General features: G+C 41.5%; 1 protein-coding gene across 1 annotated transcript in view; it reads right to left on the reverse strand.

Annotated features, from left to right (window-relative positions):
* sorcs1 (sortilin-related VPS10 domain containing receptor 1) overlaps positions 1 to 15245 on the reverse strand; it is a gene marked incomplete at both ends in the record, with an annotated part of 165105 nt that overhangs the window by 95734 nt on the left and 54126 nt on the right. The window lies entirely within an intron of this gene.

A 15245-nucleotide genomic window follows, 5' to 3' on the forward strand; every position in this document is an offset into this window, starting at 1 on the left:
TTGTCCTTGGCAGGGGGAGAAAACAAAAGATGAACAAGGATCGAAATCCCCAAACACGCATATACAAATAACAATTACAATCTCCTATGGCACAGAGAGCCCAGAACTGTAAACAAATATAAAACAGAGGGATCCTAGCCACGGCTTTGTCTGACTGTGGAACTCCCAGAAATGAGACATTTTAAGCACACACCATTTTTCTTCTGTATTTCTGTCACTAAATTGTAATCACGAGAGAGAGTTTAGTCACATTTTCTTCTGACTGCATGCTAAAGTACAATTCAGTAATCCTCACTCTAGTTAATGTTTTAGGAATCGTCTCAGATATTCAGATACTGAAGTAGGTGGATGCACTCTAGAGTCTTGAGTGTTTTCGTAACCGTGTAGTGAACACCGCTCGCACCCAATGCTTCTCTGTGTTTTGAATCTATAAGGAATGCATTGCAAGCTACTACACCTCTGCACACTACATATCTATGATATTCTGAGAAAAAACAAGTTAGTCAAATATATAAATATCATATCTAAACATGATTCATCTTCCTAGATGTTCAAAAACCTGAATCTGTCAAACTCCGGAGGGATCATGGTGACAACATGCCTTCTCTCTGTAGGATTAGCTGTTGTCGTTTCATATTTTGGAAATATTTCACAATCCATGCCTATCCCAGATATGAAAGTAAAATGTAGCTGCGAAACCTGGATTTTCAAGTAATCTGTCAAATTCTTCGATATCCCCCCTAAAAATCTGTCTCCATTGAGGATCAAAACTGATGAAAACGTGTCATTTGAGATGCAATGTCCCAGGGAAGGAAATGATAGTATAAATACCAAACATGCATAGTAATGTTCTGGGTTTTGTTCCCTATTTCTGGAGCCTAATTAGTTAGTCTTCTGTTATATATATATATATATATATATATATATATATATATATATATATATATATATATATATACACACAGTTGAAGTCGGAAGTTTACATACACCTTACCAAAAACACTTAAACTCAGTTTTTCACAATTCCTGACATTTAATCCTAGTTAAAATTCCCTGTCTTAGGTTAGTTAGGATCACCACTTTATTTTAAGAATGTGAAATGTCAGAATAATAGTAGAGAGAATGATTTATTTAAGCTTTTATTTCTTTCATCACATTCCCAGTGGGTCAGAAGTTTACATACACTCAATTTGGATTTGGTACCATTGCGAAAAGTGCAAATCAATCCCAGAACAACAGCAATGGACCTTGTGAAGATGCTGGAGGAAACAGGTACAAAAGTATCTATATCCACAGTAAAACGAGTCCTATATCGACATAACCTGAAAGGCCGATCAGCAAGGAAGAAGCCACTGCTCCAAAACCGCCATAAAAAAACCAGACTACGGTTTGCAACTGCACATGGGGACAAAGATCGTACTTTTTGGAGAAATGTCCTCCAGTCTAATGAAACAAAAATAGAACTGTTTGGCCATAATGACCATTGTTATGTTTGGAGGAAAAAGGGGGTGCCTTGCAAGCCGAAGATCACCATCACAACAGTGAAGCACAGGGGTGGCAGCATCATGAGGTGGGGGTGCTTTGCTGCAGGAGGGGCTGGTGCCCTTCACAAAATTGATGGCATCATGAGGAAGGAAAATTATGTGGATATATTGAAGCAACATCTCAAGACATCAGTCAGGAAGTTAAAGCTTGGTCGCAAATGGGTCTTCCGAATGGACAATGACCCCAAGCATACTTCCAAAGTTGTGGCAAAATGGCTTAAGGACAACAAATTCAAGGTATTGGAGTGGCCATCACAAAGCCCTGACCTCAATCCTATAGAAAATGTGTGGGCAGAACTGAGAAAGCATGTGCGAGCAAGGAGGCCTACAAACCTGACTCAGTTACCCCAGCTCTGTCAGGAGGAATGGGCTAAGGTGTATGTAAACTTTTTTCTGACAATATTACCCAGAAACCACAGTGATATCGTTTTCTGTATACTTTAAGACCAACATGTTCAGTGTTGTAAACCAACTTGTTGACATAACCCCAGGGTTTTAGTCAAGATCTGTCACACTGCATTCATCATATCTCTAGCCACGGCTGGATACCTTATGTTGATATGTATATTCCAGGTTGAATACTATGTTAATAAGATGTTATATTGTACTGAGGTACTTAGTAGTTATCTGCCATGCTTGTAGGTGCTTAGCTGCTATCAGCAGCAGAACAGATAAACACAAGACACCATGGTGGGAAGAAGACTGAAGTTACTAACACACATCCAAAGTGCAAATGAAGATTATCATTGCTGTAGTTTGACTCTGCCACCTACAATACTAATGACCTGATTAGATGGCAGGATTTACTTTCTTCACAGCGTGATCACTGTTAAAGGGGAAGACATCGAGCTACTGTGTGTGTGTGTGTGTGTGTGTGTGTGTGTGTGTGTGTGTGTGCGTGCGTGCGTGCGTGCGTGCGTGCGTGCGTGCGTGCGTGCGTGCGTGCGTGCGTGCGTGTGTGCGTGCGTGTGTGTCTAGATGTACGAGCTACTAGGCTCCCCAACGTCATTTAAACTGAACACTGTTGAATTCACTTATATATACTGCCATGAATTATGCATTAGACTGTAGAGATTGTTCACAATCTATTGTTTTTGGGGTTTGAGTGAGTGTGTGTTTGCATGCGTGTGTGTGAGTGAGTGCAAATGTGTGTGTGTGTGCGAATGAGCGTGTGTGTGTGTGTGTGTGCATTGAATGAGTGCATGTGGGTCCTCAAATGAATGATGTGTTTGAAAACAATGTTGATTCGGGTAATAAATCACTGTTTAGTACTTTCCCATGAGGGAAAGATAACACTTGACACAATTATTGAAATTGAATTCATGGACACTCTCGCTCTAGACAAAAGATAACGGGACTATTCACATTATTCCAAGTAGGTAAGGGTTCCTGCCTGCGTAGAATGAAAAGCCAGAGCTACAACAATTGAGTTTTAACTTCCAAAGTAGGTTACAATCCACCCACTGGTTAAATATAGTACATCACTTCCGTGCCGCGAGAGAGGAATGTGGTTGCTCAATCCTGATCATTTGACAAATAAAACGGAATTTATGAATGTTAATCCAATGAACCCGTTCACATATCCCCGGGGAATATTGCAATAACACATAAGACCTTGAACTGTCAATGTGGAAAATCAAGTTTTATGTTAGCGGTGACAGAAAGGTGTGAATATGAAAGCACTACGAAACTCACAGACATACTCAAAGTTTCTAGTGGTATTGAATGGGAATGAGAAGTCTGTGGGTATATGATTTTCAATGTGTTGAAAATCAAGTTCTATGTTAGCGGTGACAGAAAGGTTTGGATATGAAAGCACTACACAACACAGACATACTCAAAGTTGAGACTGGATGTGAAACCGAGTCTATGAGTAAAATGCTGTGGTTGACTTGGATTTCAGTACTAGACTACAGAGGCCCAAGAGGCTAATCTAGCGGCTGTTTTTCCCCCATGTGTTAACAACACAACCTACATGAGATTATTAACTACAGTCGCTACACTACCAGACAGATGGAGCGTGATAAATAAAGCTAAAAAGAATCTTGCTCATCGCAGATTAATTATTCAGATGTTCATCCTATCCTCAGAAGAAGCATCAGCTCACTAATGGGATAATAAGACCAAAGGAATTTACAAAGCTACATCTATCTATCTATCTATCTATCTATCTATCTATCTATCTATCTATCTATCTATCTATCTGTCTGTCTGTCTGTCTGTCTGTCTGTCTGTCTGTCTGTCTGTCTGTCTGTCTGTCTGTCTGTCTGTCTGTCTGTCTGTCTGTCTGTCTGTCTGTCTGTCTGTATATCTATCTGTCTGTCTGTCTGTCTGTCTGTCTGTCTGTCTGTCTGTCTGTCTGTCTGTCTGTCTGTCTGTCTGTCTGTCTGTATATCTGTCTGTCTGTCTGTCTGTCTGTCTGTCTGTCTGTCTGTCTGTCTGTCTGTCTGTCTGTCTGTCTGTCTGTCTGTCTGTCTGTCTGTCTGTCTGTCTGTATATCTATCTATCTATCTATCTATCTATCTATCTATCTATCTATCTATCTATCTATCTATCTATCTATCTATCTATCTATCTATCTATCTATCTATCTATCTATCTATCTATCTATCTATCTATCTATCTATCTATCTATCTATCTATCTATCTATCTATCTATCTATCTATCTGGCAAAGGCACTCTCTCCCTCTCCCTCTCCCTCTCTTTCTTCTCACTCTCTCTCCATCTGAGGCAAAATAATCTCACTTTTTGTCTCATTGATATTGGTTAATTTGCCTCCAGTTTGGGGCTGGGTAGTTTGATAAGTAGGAGCCGAAGGCAGATAAAAAGTCCCTTCAGGCTTTGCTGCCAGAGAGAGAGCGAAAGAGAGCGAGGGAGAGCAAGAAGGAGGAAGAGGGAGAGGGAGAGAGAAGAAGGAAGAGGGAGAGAGTGAAGGAGGAAGAGGGAGAGAGAGAGAGAGAGAGAGAGAGAGAGAGAGAGAGAGAGAGAGAGAGAGAGAGAGAGAGAGAGAGAGGGAGATAGGGGGGGGGGGAGATGAGATGGTGGTAGTAGCTAACAAGCTCTTCTCTGTCAATCTCTCTCTTTGTTCCCATTATTCAGAATCAAAGACTCCTGATTCCCAGCATTTGCATGTGATTAAAGGTGATTAGCAGTACAGCTCCACAGTCTAAACCAACACGTCCCTCCATGGGAATCGTCACAGCCCACCCACTTATTGCTAGTGTTGCAATCACCACCAACACTCACCACCGGCATGACACTGACCCCCTTTTTGTTGTTGTTCGGCTTTGTTGTGTATCAAACCATCGTGTGAGGCGCCTCAACATCATTCATGTGCTTAATTTGCGTCAAAGAAAACACGTTGGGAAAAAGACAAACCAAAGTGGGTATTTTGTTGATGGATAAATACGATACAAACGAGAAACAAGCTTTTCAAGTTGGAGAGTTTGACGCAGTGGCTAAAGAGAACGCCGTTAACACGAGAACACGGAGGAATGAGAATTGCAATCAACGGGGGTCTTAACCTTGTCTCGCACGTCACTGTAATGAGATGATAAAACGAATCCCCGGGGGGTTGGAATAAGCCGTATTCTAACGTGTACATAGACAGCTGTATCAATACGGGAGCAATTGTTGCTGAGCTTCATACTCTGGTAATAGAACTAGGCGACGCTCGCTGCACACCAATAGGCACACTCAATTTCAGCACAAGAGAGTGTTGTATAAGCTACAGTAAGAAAATAGATGGCATTCAGAATAGTCAACAGTGCCATCATTGTTAGAGATATAGCATTATTCAGAATAGTCAACAGTGCCATCATTGTTAGAGATATAGCATTATTCAGAATAGTCAACAGTGCCATCATTGTTAGAGATATAGCATTATTCAGAATAGTCAACAATGTAATCAACGTTAGAGATATAGCATTATTCTGAATAGTCAACAATGTCATCATTGTTAGAGATATAGCATTATTCAGAATAGTCAACAATGTCATCATTGTTAGAGATATAGCATTATTGTGAATAGTCAACAATGTCATCAACGTTAGAGATATAGCATTATTCAGAATAGTCAACAGTGTCATAATTGTTAGAGATATAGCATTATTCAGAATAGTCAACAATGTCATCATTGTTAGAGATATAGCATTATTCAGAATAGTCAACAATGTCATCAACGTTAGAGATATAGCATTATTCAGAATAGTCAACAATGTCATCATTGTTAGAGATATAGCATTATTCAGAATAGTCAACAATGTCATCATTGTTAGAGATATACCATTATTCTGAATAGTCAACAATGTCATCATTGTTAGAGATATAGCATTATTCAGAATAGTCAACAATGTAATCATTGTTAGAGATATAGCATTATTCTGAATAGTCAACAATGTCATCAATGTTAGAGATATAGCATTATTCAGAATAGTCAACAATGTCATCAATGTTAGAGATATAGCAGTATTCAGAATAGTCAACAATGTCATCATTGTTAGAGATATAGCATTATTCTTAATAGTCAACAATTTAATCATTGTTAGAGATATAGCATTATTCAGAATAGTCAACAATGTCATCAGTGTTAGAGATATAGCATTATTCTGAATAGTCAACAATGTCATCAACGTTAGAGATATGGCATTATTCAGAATAGTCAACAATGTCATCACTGTTAGAGATATAGCATTATTCTGAATAGTCAACAATGTCATCATTGTTAGAGATATAGCATTATTCAGAATAGTCAACAATGTCATCAACGTTAGAGATATAGCATTATTCAGAATAGTCAACAATGTCATCAACGTTAGAGATATAGCATTATTCAGAATAGTCAACAATGTCATCAATCTTAGAGATATAGCAGTATTCAGAATAGTCAACAATGTCATCATTGTTAGAGATATAGCGTTATTCTGAATAGTCAACAATGTCATCATTGTTAGAGATATAGCATTATTCAGAATAGTCAACAATGTCATCAGTGTTAGAGATATAGCATTATTCTGAATAGTCAACAATGTCATCAACGTTAGAGATATAGCATTATTCAGTATAGTCAACAATGTCATCATTGTTAGACATATAGCATTATTCAGAATAGTCAACAATGTCATCATTGTTAGAGATATAGCATTATTCAGAATAGTCAACAATGTCATCAATGTTAGAGATATAGCAGTATTCCGAATATTCAACAATGTCATCAATGTTAGAGATATAGCATTATTCAGAATAGTCAACAATGTCATCATTGTTAGACATATAGCATTATTCAGAATAGTCAACAATGTCACCATTGTTAGAGATATAGCATTATTCAGAATAGTCAACAATGTCATCAATGTTAGAGATATAGCAGTATTCCGAATATTCAACAATGTCATCAATGTTAGAGATATAGCATTATTCAGTATATTCAATATGTCCCGTATAAAGCAGAAAAATAAAAACAAGATAAGAGGAAGGAGAAGAAAGAGAGAACTCTGGTTTCAATCATTGTTTTATGGAGTTTTATCAATCTCCCCATGATGTCAGATCTGACCAAGATTTCAACCCAGCCCACACAGGAAATCATTCAAGGCCAGACTGTTAGTGCCAGCCTTGGCTGAGGAGGCCACATACAGACACACACACACAAAGGGACAGAAGGGAAGCCGCCATACTAGGACAAATAACACCAAAAGATTGATAGGACCAGACAAGACCAACACTGTAGGCAGCAAGGCAGAAAACACAACGAGTCGTTGAGTTAATGGCGCCCATTTCTAAAGTGTCATCTGGAGACGATCTCATTGGCTACCATCCACCGAATCCATTTACGGGGGTGCAATCAGATTCATTGATCTGAACGGTGTCATTAACTAGGGTTTAATGCAGGGGACATGATGTAAACATGATCAATGTCCGTCTCCCCAAGGCCTTTCCTTTCAACACAACGCTTAAATAGCCTCACCCTCACTGTAATGTAAACTCCATTCAAGTACAATTTATAGGCCTCTCTCACCTCCTTGATTACTTAGGGTATATCATCATATGGGGGCGCATTCCACACCACGAACGGTAGTACTCTAAACTCGGAATTGCCACAACACCTTTAACGTTGACCTTTTCATAGATGTCTCAGTATATCATGTATATAGTGGGGTTAGTGAGCCGTGGCGTGTTTGTTTACTATAGAGGGACATGCCTGGGCAAGTCCAGGAGGAACCATACCGCTATTTAAAATCTTTAGGATAATGAGTTGTTGTGTGTAACGAACAGGCGGGAGGCCCCTATTGGTTAGGGATCGGGACTGATTGACTGGTTGACCCACGTCCGCCAGCCACCTTTACAGTTTTTAATGGCGTTCTTGACACTATATCCAATTACTTAGAATAATTATTTGGGCTTGGAGAGCTGATGACTGGCTGCATTTTGGAAATTTGAGACTGGATCGCGTCCAAGTTAATGCATAAATTAATAGGCCGGGCCACTGGGATGGGAGTTGTTCAATCTCTCATGGAGAAAGGAGGCTACTGTATACAAGGAACTCCACCGTGACAAGACAACTGAAAGCAATAAACCCTGGGGGTTATTGGTAGGACATAAACCTCCACTCCCCTTATCCTCTTGCCTATTTATTGCTTATTGTGACTTCACATATACAACGGCACTACACACAGATCCACCCACCTCTACAGGCCCGAGAAAGGAAAAAAGGAACGGGATTCTTCTTGGTCAGCTAAAATGGAGGAGAGCGAATGGGTCCTTATGGATAGCAGGGAGATTATGGAAAGGGGAATTAACAATTGACAGACGCATAACTGGTTTTAAGTTTTGATCTATTGACTTATCGACAAAGGCTCAGGCAGGATCCATATAAAGCCAAGGGAAGCTGACCTTTTTGTTGCAGATCGTTCCACACGTTCTTGTAATGCAGGGGAGAAAAGCCCCGTTTGAAAGGCACCGCTAAAATAAGCTGCTCTGTAGAATGCAGAGTACAAGTTGACTCGTGGTTAGCGGATAGGGACATTCTGCTTACTTTTCAGGGACAAAAGTTCAGCCCAGTCTGTGGAGCAAAGTGTCAGTGGAAGAGATTGAGCATACTAATGAATAAACTCTAAAAACAAACTGTTGTTCAGTATATACTGACACCATTCTAAACTGCTGCATTTAAATCCATAAACTTGAAACCATCCCTTCATGAAGTTGTCCTTTTTGACACTGACTTTGTGAAATTAAACTCCCTCTCCCTAGACAGTTGTTACCTGATGATTAAATCTTCAATCTCAAATCTATGCTAACTGTAAAAAGGTCAGCAGCTGATTTGATTTGTGGGCCCCTGAAGAAATTCATTATAAATCTGAAGAACACAGAGGGAATTCACATTTGAAAAGTTTTTTATGATTACAAAAATGTGGACAGCAGCTTTACTGTACAATATTGTACTATACAGCTACGCAAAGTTCACTTAGATGTAATTAATTTTGTGTATCCTGTGGATATGGTTATTTTTAGCAAAGGGATGTGGGAGAATACCTGAAATGAAGAAAACAAGCCTGTTCCAGCATTCCAAATTCTGCCAATTCAACACTTAGCTTACCTCACCAATTGGACTGTCCACCATATTTACCAGATGGAATTAGTAATAAGTGGATGTATTGACTTGGCGAGGTCACAGGAGGTAATTGTTACCCATGTATGAGACGTAACCCACTGTACTACAAACTAGCCACTCGTCTTGGTTTCAAATTAGATGAATGGCAAATGGGAACACTATCTGAAAGAAAAAAACTCATTTTTAAAAAGTGGTTGCTATCTATCAATTTTGGGTTTCTTCAGGAATGGTTGTAATGATTTAGTATAAATGTTACACCGAAACTATTCAACAGTATTATTTGGCCCTGTCCGGGGGTATCGTCGGACGGGGCCACAGTGTCTCCCGACCCCCCCGGACTCAGCCTCCAGTATCTATGCTGCAAAAGTCTATGTGCCGGGGGGCTAGGGTCAGTCTGTTATATCTGGTGTTATTCTCCTGTCTTATCCGGTGTCCTGTGTGAATTTAAGTATGCTCCCTCTAATTCTCTCTCTCTCCCTCTCTCCCTCCCATCCCGGAGGACCTGAGCCCTAGGACCATGCCTCAGGACTACCTGGCCTGATGACTCCTTGCTGTCGCCAGTCCACCTGGTCATGCTGCTGCTCCAGTTTCAACACTTCTGCCTGCGGCTATGGAACCCTGACCTGTTCACCAGACCTGCTACCTTGTCCCAGACCTGCTGTTTTCAACTCTCTCTACCGCACCTGCTATTTCAACCTCTAAATGCCCGGCTATGAAAAAGTGACATTTACTCCTGATGTACTGAGCTGTTGCAACCTCTACAACCACTGTGACTGTTATTTGACCCTGTTGGTCATCTATGAACGTTTTAACATCTTGGAGAAAGATCTGGCCTTAATGGCCATCTACTGTTATAATCCCCACCCGGCACAGACAGAAGGGGACTGGCCACCCCTCAGAGCCTGTTTCCTCTCTAGGTTTCTTCCTAGGTTGATGCCTTTCTAGGGAGTTTTTTCTAGCCACCGTGCTTCTACATCTGCATTGCTTGCTGTTTGGGGTTTTAGGCTGGGTTTCTGTACAGCACTTTGTGACATCTGCTGATGTAAAAAGGGCTTTATAAATACATTTGATTTGATTTTAGTACATACACAAAACGGACAACTCATCAGAACCAGAACCACAGCTAGTTTGTTCTCCTACTGAATTGTATATATAAATACAGTATACATCCAGTCTCTGTGCATACCCAAACAAGCTTTCCAGCCTTCCTCTCATCCCTCACTCCCATTCTTCAATCCAATCATTCCCATCTCTTTGTACCGGCTTTCGATGGTGATGGCAGGCACGGCTCTTTTTTCATATTGATGTGCAGAAATAGACAGACGAGACAGATTTCCGTGGCTAGACTAGAGGCAGGCAGCTAACTGGAGCAAGCAGACATCAGGGCCCATCAGCATGCTATGGGATGATTGCTATAAGGATACTATCCGCCATTTTAGCGCTAGGCCCTAGATTATGTAGTGGCGGCTAACATGTGATGAGGCTAAAACAGCATGAAAAACCTGGTGTTCATCACTGGCTTCCAGTTGAAGCTCGCATCTGCTACAAGACCATGGTGCTTGCCTACGGAGCTGTGAGGGGAACGGCACCTCCGTACCTTCAGGCTCTGATCAGTCCCTACACCCAAACGAGGGCATTGCGTTCATCCACATCTGGCCTGCTGGCCCCCCTACCTCTGCGGAAGCACAGTTCCCGCTCAGCCCAGTCAAAACTGTTCGCTGCTCTGGCACCCCAATGGTGGAACAAGCTCCCTCACGACGCTAGGACAGCGGAGTCACTGACCACCTTCCCGGAGACACTTGAAACCCCACCTCTTTAAGGAATACCTGGGATAGGATAAAGTAATCCTTACCCCACCCCCCAAAAAAATTAATAAATAAAAAAACATATTGTAAAGTGGTTATCCCACTGGCTATAAGGTGAATGCACCAATTTGTAAGTCGCTCTGGATAAGAGCGTCTGCTAAATGACGTAAATGTAAATGTAAATATGGTATATAAACTCAGCAAAAAAAGAAACGGCCCTTTTTCAGGACCCTGTCCTTCAAAGATAATTCGTAAAAATCCTAATAACTTCACAGATCTTCATTGTAAAGGGTTTAAACACTGTTTCCCATGCTTGTTCAATGAACCATAAACAATTAATGAGAATGCACCTGTGGAACAGTCGTTAAGACACTAACAGCTTACAGACGGTAGGCAATTAAGGTCACAGTTATGAAAACTTAGGACACTAAAGAGGCCTTTCTACTGACTCTGAAAAACACCAAAAGAAAGATGCCCAGGGTCCCTGCTCATCTGCGTGAATGTGCCTTAGGCATGCTGCAAGGAGGCATGAGGACTGCAGATGTGGCCAGGTAAATAAATTGCAATGTCCGTACTGTGAGACGCCTAAGACAGCGCTACAGGGAGACAGGACGGACAGCTGATCGTCCTCGCAGTGGCAGACCATGTGTAACAACACCTGCACAGGAACGGTACATCCGAACATCACACCTGCGGGACAGGTACAGGATGGCAACAACAACTGCCCGAATTACACCAGGAACTCACAATCCCTCCATCAGTGCACAGACTGTCTGCAATAGGCTGAGAGAGGCTGGACTGATGGCTTGTAGGCCTGTTGTAAGGGCACAAACCCACCGTCGCTGGACCAGACAGGACTGGCAAAAAGTGCTCTTCACTGACGAGTCGCGGTTTTGTCTCACCAGGGGTGATGGTTGGATTTGCGTTTATCGTCGAAGGAATGAGCGTTACACCGAGGCCTGTACTCTAGAGCAGGATCGATTTGGAGGTGGAGGGTCCGTCATGGTCTGGGGCGGTGTGTCACAGCATCATCAGACTGAGCTTGTTGTCATGTGGTACCCTTCCTGCAGGCTCATCCTGACATGACCCTCCAGCATGACAATGCCACCAGCCATACTGCTCGTTCTGTGCATGATTTCCTGCAAGACAGGAATGTCAGTGTTCTGCAATGGCCACCGAAAAGCCCGGATCTCAATCCCATTGAGCACGTCTTGGACCTGTTGGATCGGAGGGTGAGGGCTAGGGCCATTCCCCCCCAAAATGTCTGTGAACTTGCAGGTGCCTTGGTGGAAGAGTGGGGTAACATCTCACAGCAAGAACTGGCAAATCTGGTGCAATCCATGAGGAGGAGATGCACTGCAGTACTTAATGCAGCTGGTGGCCACACCAGATACTGACTGTTACTTTTGATTATGACCCCCCCCCCCCCCCTTTGTTCAGGGACACATTATTCAATTTATGTTAGTCACATGTCTGTGGAACTTGTTCAGTTTATGTCTCAGTTGTTGAATCTTGTTATGTTCATACAAATATTTACATATGTTAAGTTCGCTGAAAATGAACGCAGTTGACAGTGAGAGGACTTTTTTTGCTGGGATTTACATGTACAGTGGGGAAAAAAAGTATTTAGTCAGCCACCAATTGTGCAAGTTCTCCCACTTAAAAAGATGAGAGAGGCCTGTACTTTTCATCATAGGTACACGTCAACTATGACAGACAAATTGAGAAGAAAAAAATCCAGAAAACCACATTGCAGGATTTTTTATGAATTTATTTGCAAATGATGGTGGAAAATAAGTATTTGGTCACCTACAAACAAGCAAGATTTCTGGCTCTCATAGACCTGTAACTTCTTCTTTAAGAGGCTCCTCTGTCCTCTACTCGTTACCTGTATTAATGGCACCTGTTTGAACTTGTTATTAGTATAAAAGACACCTGTCCACAACCTCAAATAGTCACACTCCAAACTCCACTATGGCCAAGACCAAAGAGCTGTCAAAGGACACCAGAAACAAAATTGTAGACCTGCACCAGGCTGGGAAGACTGAATCTGCAATAGGTAAGCAGCTTGTTTTGAAAACATCAACTGTGGGAGCAATTATTAGGAAATGGAAGACATACAAGACCACTGATAATCTCCCTCGATCTGGGGCTCCATGCAAGATCTCACCCCGTGGGGTCAAAATGATCACAAGAACGGTGAGCAAAAATCCCAGAACCACACGGGGGGACCTAGTGAATGACCTGCAGAGAGCTGGGACCAAAGTAACAAAGCCTACCATCAGTAACACACTACGCCGCCAGGGACTCAAATCCTGCAGTGCCAGACGTGTCCCCCTGCTTAAGCCAGTACATGTCCAGGCCCGTCTGAAGTTTTGGATGATCCAGAAGAGGATTGGGAGAATGTCATATGGTCAGATGAAACCAAAATAGAACATTTTGGTAAAAACTCAACTTGTCGTGTTTGGAGGACAAAGAATGCTGAGTTGCATCCAAAGAACACCATACCTACTGTGAAGCATGGGGGTGGAAACATCATGCTTTGGGGCTGTTTTTCTGCAAAGGGACCAGGACGACTGATCCGTGTAAAGGAAAGAATGAATGGGGCCATGTATCGTGAGATTTTGAGTGAAAACCTCCTTCCATCAGCAAGGGCATTGAAGATGAAACGTGGCTGGGTCTTTCAGCATGACAATGATCCCAAACACACCGCCCGGGCAACGAAGGAGTGGCTTCGTAAGAAGCATTTCAAGATCCTAGAGTGGCATAGCCAGTCTCCAGATCTCAACCCCATAGAAAATCTTTGAAGGGAGTTGAAAGTCTGTGTTGCCCAGCGACAGCCCCAAAACATCACTGCTCTAGAGGAGATCTGCATGGAGGAATGGGCCAAAATACCAGCAACAGTGTGTGAAAACCTCGTGAAGACTTACAGAAAACGTTTGACCTGTGTCATTGCCAACAAAGGGTATATAACAAAGTATTGAGAAAGTTTTGTTATTGACCAAATACTTATTTTCCACCATAATTTGCAAATAAATTCATTAAAAATCCTACAATGTGATTTTCTGGAAAAAAAATTCTCATTTTGTGTGTCATAGTTGACGTGTACCTATGATGAAAATTACAGGCCTCTCTCGTCTTTTTATGTGGGAGAACTTGCACAATTGGTGGCTGACTAAATACTTCCCCCCCCCCCCCCCACTTCCTTTGTGGGAAGGTTCAGAGCGATGGGGAATTTACAATGAGAGAATCAGATTTTCATTCGTGATTGAGAAAGAAGTTATTTGACAGAGTAGCGTCAACATATGACATCATAGGATCTGACACCAGTGCTGGTGATGAGTGTTAAAGGAAAGACACCATGAATTTTTAACAGATACACACACTCTCACACACACACAAAGTCACGCACACACACCACCCACATCACATTAAAATGCTTGTTAATATCAACCAGATCTGACATTTAAATACGCTTCCAACCAACTAAAACTCCCACATTCAGTTGAAAAGAAAAAATTATGAAATAAATTATACCAATTAACAGGATGCATGGTCTTGATTAGTTAGTCTAATTAGATGAATGAATGGTACGTTTTTTAAGACTCTCTGTGTGTGTGTGTGTGCGCGCACGTGCGTGCGCGTGTAATTCCCCAAATTGAGCTGTTTGACCTTCTTGAAGAGTTTTCGCACGATTCCCCTTCATTTGGGTGACGGAGACAGCAGGATTTTATTAATGAGTCGAGCTTTTCACATCTTTCCACACTGGTATGAAAAAGACTGCCTCTTTTTAACTATCAGATCATTTATAAGCTGAAATAACATGCAGGGACCAATTAGGTACTGACTGGAAAGAGAAAGAGGAGAGATGTTCTAATTGGGTGGTTGGAAGAATAGAGGAGACTTCTGAAGCATGCCTTGTTCACTTTCTGACCTTGTTATTGTAGCTTGAGAAGCTAGAGATGATGTCTTAGAAAACAAGGATGCTAACGTATGAACAGTTCATTGGAAAGAGTGTTGATACATTAATGAGCTAAGGCTTAAGTAGTTCAAGGAGACTCCCTGCGCCGCTAAAACCATTGACAACTATGTGCCGTTTTCAAGGGATTGTTAAATAAATGTATTAAACTATTTGGTTTTATTATCATAACCTCTTGAAGAGCATAGTCAGAACTACACATTTCCAATTAATCCCCATTTAGCTCTATCATCAGAGTTATAAAGCCAATAACTGCATGCTTTTCATGATCATTAAACATCAATTGATCATGTAATTTCAGATACATGAG

This window comes from Coregonus lavaretus, assembly GCF_964263955.1.
Source record: "Coregonus lavaretus genome assembly, chromosome: 6".
NCBI classification, from domain to species: domain Eukaryota; kingdom Metazoa; phylum Chordata; class Actinopteri; order Salmoniformes; family Salmonidae; genus Coregonus; species Coregonus lavaretus.